The sequence below is a fragment of the Octopus bimaculoides genome, chromosome 25, assembly GCF_046866305.1.
Source record: "Octopus bimaculoides isolate indiv1 chromosome 25, ASM4686630v1, whole genome shotgun sequence".
NCBI lineage: Eukaryota > Metazoa > Mollusca > Cephalopoda > Octopoda > Octopodidae > Octopus > Octopus bimaculoides.
Window position 1 is genome coordinate 932,878 of NC_142952.1, and position 7,521 is coordinate 940,398.

Sequence of the window (7,521 nt, forward strand, 5' to 3'; positions counted from 1 at the left end):
GCAATTGAGAAGAGGAGGTAAATAAAGTAAATATATTTTATGTGTACACACATACACACACACACACACACACACACATACACACAAATACACACGCACACACACACACACACACACACATATATATGTGTGTGTTAGAATATCAACACACACATTCATTGAGGCGGAATAAATTTCTTTTATCTTGGGATAATTTTAACTTCCCCCACCGACCTTTACCCTTCCCCCCTCCAACTCTATGCCCTGTTATTACTTTCAAATAGCCAACAATCTTAGATCTTAATGAGCCTAAATATCAAATAGAATTAAAGACGATATGCAATTAAAAAAATGCTCTTCTTAGCCTCGGGAAGAAGAAATCCTTTAAACGTTCGTTTGTGCTGCTTTTGTCACGAGGAATACTTCTTGGATTCACATTTTCTTTGATCTCTGCTATTTTCCACGGAATTTTGGGCGGTGAAGTAGGGTGGAGGATGGTAGGGGTGGGTAGGGTGGGAAGACATATCAATTTGCAACAGTTCGTGCAAATACTCCATAAATACTCTGTAAGAGAAGCAAGAAGAGTACAAGAAACCGAGCCGTCCATCGGTTGCGATACGTGGTGTGGCTCGAGACTCTATGTATAAGTATGTGGGTGTATGGCACTGTGGATTGAGTGTCTCTCTCTATGTATGCGTTTATATACGTGTGTATATATATGAATGCATATAGATCTATGTATATATAAAGATAAATATATATACGCATATATATATATACATATATAAATATGTGTGCGTGTGTGTGTGTGTAATTATATACATATACATACATAAAGATTTGCACATATATTTATAGATATACATATATACATATATATATATATATATATATATATATATATATATATATATATATATATATAAGCGTGCGCGTGTGTCTATGTATAAATAAGTACCAATTGTGTACCGGGGTCGATGTAATCAACTACACCCCACCCTGAAGCATTTCAGGCCTATAGTAGGAAGAGTGTGTGTGTGTGTGTGTGGAATGAAATAGTGAATAGTGAATAGGAAATCGGTGAATCTTATTCCAGAAGATCCCAAATCCCCAAAGTTAGTCCCACCTTCCAGTTGCGCTCTTTGGCTGGTTGAATTCACCGACGCTGTTCTCGCTACTTTTACCCATCTGCTTTTCTAGAGATTTACTGGAAAGTACCACTTCACTCTCTCTCCCCTCATCTTTCTCTTTAAGTGGTACTTGAAAAAAAAAAAGGGCTGTGGAGGGCTTGGTCGAAGCGAAATACGAGAGGAAGGGAATGGATATCAGAGCATATATCGCTGGAGGCAAATATCATTCGATATTGTTACTTTACGGCTCTGGAAAATATCCGTTGAAGAAAATCAAAAACAACTGATGAAAACGTTGAAAGATGTCTGTGTAAGTAAGACATTAACTTTGTCTAATATGAGTAATGTATTGCAAATGTTTGCACCCGTCGTCGTTTAACAAGCATATGTAAACACACAAATCAAAGCATCAATCCCCAAAATAACATACAATGTAAATGAAAGTAGCAACATTCGGCCGAAGGTTAAAATGAGAAGAAGAATGCCTCCTTTGAATTTGATGCCGAAAGCATACGAAACATGGAGCGTGCTGTATTCTGTATCGCCTCGAACAAATATGCTGGTGCCCAACGAAAAGAGTTCCAATCGAATTAGGTCTGGGTCTTAGTCCTTGAATTCAATAAGTAAAGCAGAAAAGATATAATTGCACAAGAAACGTATAGGTCTTTATACTATTTTCATATTTTGCAGTCATAGTATTCAAACAATAAGCCTGTCGCAACGTAGACATAATAGCGAGAGAAGAAATAGTTAGAAAGGAAACTTATCACGTCTTTAGAATTTCTTGTATCGAAACACAAGTAAAAAACAAAAAGAAAAGAAAAAGCTTAGAAAACAAATAAATATACAGAAAAATGGAGAGAAAATAAAGAAAATAACCGTAACGAAATCAAGAACGAAAAAATATTGACAAGAGAGGAAGGAAGAGAGGGGGGTGGAGAAGTACTATAGTAAATATAGCATTAAAAAAAAATAATAAACAAACAGAAATACCAGAAATCAAAGGAAATTCAAGGCTAAAGATCCACATTAAAACACAACGAATCCGTTATTAAGAAAAACGATAACAATTCTTTAAAAAAACAAAAAAACAGCCCGATTCCAATCCAAAACGATTTTATCGAGAGGAGAAAGAAAGAAAGAAAGAAAGAAAGAAAGAAAGAAGAAGAAGAAGAAGAAGAAGAAGAAGAAGAAGAAGAAGAAGAAGAAGAAGAAGATGATGATGATGAAGAAGAAGAAATTGATGATGAGGAGGAAGAAAAAGTGAAGGAGCATCCATCGTTCTTTATCACGGTGTCAAATCCGAAACCAAAAGATTTTTGATTAAAGGTATTCTAAGCGTGACCATCCCGTTTATTGTTTAGTTTTTCTCAAGCATAATTATATCAACAGCTACATCATGATCTAACAGACTCCTCTCTCCCTCCTTAGCAGACCGTATTGTGTGATTTAAGGGAACGTTTGGTGGCCATTTCTAGCAGAGCGGGACACCATCAGGACCCTTCCTTTGGCTCTGGGCCACACGATTGGCCCAACTCGTGAACCTTCTCTAGACCTTCGACTCCTGTTATTTGTCTTTGATACAAACTAGGGTCAGATATTCACCCCTAAACATTTTCAAACATTCAGTTACCGCCATATTTAAGGGCCACGATTTTAGTTTTTTTTTTTTTGCATAGCTTATTTATATATTTATTTGTTGTATTTATCTATTATATTTTGTGATTTTTTCTTTTTGTTTCCGTATTTTTCTCTCAATTTCTTTCTCTTTTATTCCACTTTATTAGCTGTCTTCCCCCACCACCACCACTTTCCTCTTTTTCGATCACTCTGTACACATACACACACACACGCAAACACATATACACCTACACACATTATACTACATAATTACCTATTATATATATTTTTCATTATGTCTCCCTCTTCCTCTCTCTCTCTCTCTTCTCTCTTTTTCTCTATCTCTTCCTCCTCTTTTTCTGTATACACACATATATGTGTGTATGTGTAAATAAAGACATATTTGTATACAAATATTTAGATATATATACATATATAATATATATATATATACACACACACACACACAGATACCCATCCACGCACACACCCATTTTTACGCTGTATCTTAAAGTCGCTACAGGCTGATCTAATTTCCTTTTATCTGAAAGCTAACATTAAAGCAAAGCCGACATACAAACACCACTCTTCACTACATTCAACAGTTTCGCTTCTTTCTCTTTTTCTTCTTCCTCTTCCTCTTACCCCCTCCTCTTCCACTACTTGTTACTTATTTTTTTTGTATTGTTGTTGCTGTTGTGATCTGTGTTGATGTTATCATCGTCGCCGATCTCGTCGTCATAATAATAATAATAATAATAATAATAATAATAATGTTATTGTTATTATTATGGGCTGGAGGTAGTTTTTTTTTTTTCACGTTTCCAATCATTTGCCCTTGTGACAAAAAATAAAGAAGTTATTTGTATTATCCAATGCCATTTCGTCCATTTTTATGTCCTCACTTCAAATTCCGGCGAGATCGACTTTGCCTCTCATCTTTTCGAGATCGATAAAATATGTACAAAATTATGATCCATTTCGAGGCAATGAACTGGCAGAAATACTAACATGCCGGACAAAATGTTTAGCAACATTTGTTCCGACTCATTACGTTCTAAGTTCAAATCCTGCCTAGACCAACTTTTCCGTCCATCCTTTAAGTCGATAAATCAAGTACATGTTAAGCACTGATGTCGATGTAATGGAGTGGCCCCACCCCTCAAATCTGGGGACTTTGAAAAGAATTATAATTCACTTCAAAGGCGACAAACTCACAGAATCGTTTAAGGTGTCGGATAAAATGTCTTGCAGCATTTGTTCCGGCTCTTTACGTTCTGTTTTCAAATCTCACTTCGGTCAACTTTGCCTTTCATCACTCCAAGGTCGATGAACTAAAGTACCGGTCATGTACTTTGTCTGTGTGTGTGTGTGTGTGTGTGTGTGTGTGTGTATTGTGTAGCCGTGTACGTGTATTTGTGTGAACGTTTGCCTCTTTGTGAATCTATTTGCATGAAAGTGATGTGAGAATGTTTCGAATTTATTTCTGACAGACAGGAAGACTCTCCATTACCACCGAACATTAGGACATATGTTGGGTATATACACATAAAAGTGGGTATATATATATATATATATTCCAGCTGCGGTGTCTGAAGTAGACCAATTCTGCATGCTGCAACATAGCTTGGCTGACAACAATCTACCAACGAAAAGATTAAGAACAATTGCATTGTCACAGAAAAAAAATTAAGAACACAGACATTTTATATTCATTCTAGTTTATCCTCCCCACCCACTCCTTTTTTTTTTTTTTTTCAACTTATATATATATTATATACTACAAACGTCAGAGCGGTGAAATGGCAGAATCGTTAAGCACGTCGGGAAAGATGCTTTGCGGCATTTCGTCTGTCTATACTGAGTTCAAATTCCACAGATTTCAAATTTACCTTTTATCTTTTCGGAACTGATAAAATAAATACCAGTCATGCACTACGGTCGATGTAATCGATTTACCCGCTCCCCAAAATTTCTGGCCTTGTGCCAAAATTTGAAGCCAATATTTAAACGTATTCGATGTTTCACTCAGTTTTATCTTAGGCGTGTTATTCTTTTCATCAGCGAATCTTTCTCGCTTTTTCTTTTCTTGTCTTTTTTAAATTTATTATTTTAAGAATCTTCATGACGTGGACTTGTCTTCTTAGACAAGTGTCTGACATTTTAGCCTCCGACTGACCACTGCCTTGTGAGTGAATTTGGTAAACGGAAACTGTGTGGCAGCCCGTCGTATATACATATGGGTGGCTGGGTGGATGCACGGACGAATGGATGAAGGGAAGGATGGATGGATTTGATCGTTAGTGTTTGGGTAGATGGATGGATTGATGTAAAAAGGTGGATGGTGGATGACTGGATGTTAGATATTGTATGATTAGGTGAATGGGGGGAGGGGTTTGGGTGGCTAGATTGATTGTTGGATGGCTGGGTGGATGGGTGAAGGGTGGTATGTGTGAATGGATAGAATGAGGAAGGGAGGGAGAGTTGGTGGACGGGGTGGATCGAGGGGTCGGTAGATGGATGGATGGGTGGATGGGTGGATGGACAGGTAGATGAATTGTTGTGGGCATGGATAGAAGAATAAATGGAAGGGTGTATAGGGAGAAAATATAAAAGGGAGGAGAAAGGAAATAGCGGCAACAAAAGAAGATGATGATGAGGAGGAGGAGGAGGAAACAAAAAGGTGTAGAAAAATGTAGAAACGTAAAATTAAAAAAAATATATTAAAAGATGAATTCGGGAATAATTGATGAAGGAGGAAATAAGAAAGAATGAATGAATGAATGAATGAATAAGGGATAACGAGAAAGAAAGACGACGGGGGACGAAGGGAAAGGACGGGGGGAAAGGGGGAAAGGGGAAGAGAAAAGAAAGATGTAAGATGATGATGACGAAGAGAGATAAACAGAATGATATATATATAAAGAATATAAGTGAAGAGGGGAAAAGATGAAGAATAGAAAAGCAGAGAAAAAGGCGAAGCAAAACCACACAAAACAAAAAATAAGTCAGGAAAATAAACAAACAAACATAAACAATAATAACACCACCACCAACAACAACAGATCTGGAAAAAAATAAACGTCTGCTTCAATGAAATTCAGTCTTACTGAAAAGATATAAATGATTCTCTTTATTATTATTATTATTATTATTATTATTTATTTTATGGGGTGGTGGAATTGAAAGCTTAATTTGTTGTTGTTGGTTTGTTTGGTGAGTTTTGTTATTATTTTTGGCGTATTGTAAGGGAGCGTTATATGTCTTGAAATTATTTTTCCATTTCGTCTTTCATAGAGTCGCCTGTATGAATGCAGCAGACATGTTGTAGCAGACGACTTCAAAATCTCTAACACAACAAAGACACAAGATTATGGAGAAATGCCGGCCACTTCAAACGGAAATCGTTCGCTTTCATCTCTACCGGCTGCTGTTCAAATTTCATTAGAATCCTAAACTTGAGAAACGAGGCAGTACATACTTATATACATACATCTACATAGAATATATGAGTAGGTATATATATATATATATATATATATATATATATATATATATACACATATATATGTATATGTGTGTGTTTGTAAAACAGTGAAATACATAACATATATTATACATATATACAACACAAACACATTGAAAGAAACAAAAGTGTGAATTCAGTTATACGCATAAAACATGTTTACGTACCTTCTCATATGTTTGTGTACGTACACATCGACATACACATACACCTATTGTTGTTTATTTTCTTTTTTTATTGTTTTACTAGCTTCAGTCAGTAACGTGGCCATGCTGGAGTTTAAGTTTAATCGATGGTTGTAATTATTTCAGTTTTATCGATTCTATTTGTTGCACTGCTATATTTACGGGACATAAATGTTGCAACATTAAAAAACATCGGTTTTTGGACCCACGTTAGCACACACACACACACACACATACACGCGCGCGCGCATGTGTATGTACGATATCTGCTCAAAACGAATCACATTTTGAATAAAATTTTGTTGCTCTACTTTCACTTTAATCAAAATACTTTCCTTCACCGATGATATTCTGCTTCATACGTTCCAGTTTTGGAACGCATCCTGGGATCGCGATTTCTTGGGGAGTTCGCAATTCTTCGTAGCGAATTTTATTCGATGTCTTCTATTGCCTGAAGTCGACGAGCTGCCAAGGTGAATTTCTACCCAGGGGTCAAATCTGCTTAGTAGGGTGGTGGTGGTGGCTGGAGGACGAAGGTCATCTGGTGCATTGTCAGAAATGTCACAGATGAGGAATAGTGGTGCACGAGCAGATGCGTTAACGTGGTGCTGCATCTGGGCTTTGTCCATGTCTTACGCCTTTTCCTTAGCACTATCTCTCTCAAATTCCTCAAGGTTTCCAAATAAAATTATTTATTGATCGTCTGACGACGTAGAACGAACTCATGGTGAACTCGACGCCGTTCAAATTTAAAAAAAAACAAAAAAAAAACGATTTATCCTATTTAGTAGCAAAAAGATGCACTTTTTTTTCAAGAAACGTCACAAAAAATATCACCCCGAGTCATATATGCGAAGTTAGTTCTCCCATAAACTAATTTTGTCTTTTTCCTGAATATTCGCAGCTGAAATTGAAATGCGTTTAACATGTTCGTATGTCTTATGTCGTCAAATACGGTACGAATCAGATCAATTAAAATTATGACACTCGTCTCTCCTCCTCCTCCTCCTCCTCCTCCTCCTCCTCCTCCTATCATCCTTCCCCGAACATTGGTTCTTAGGAACTCCTTCCCTATCCTTTC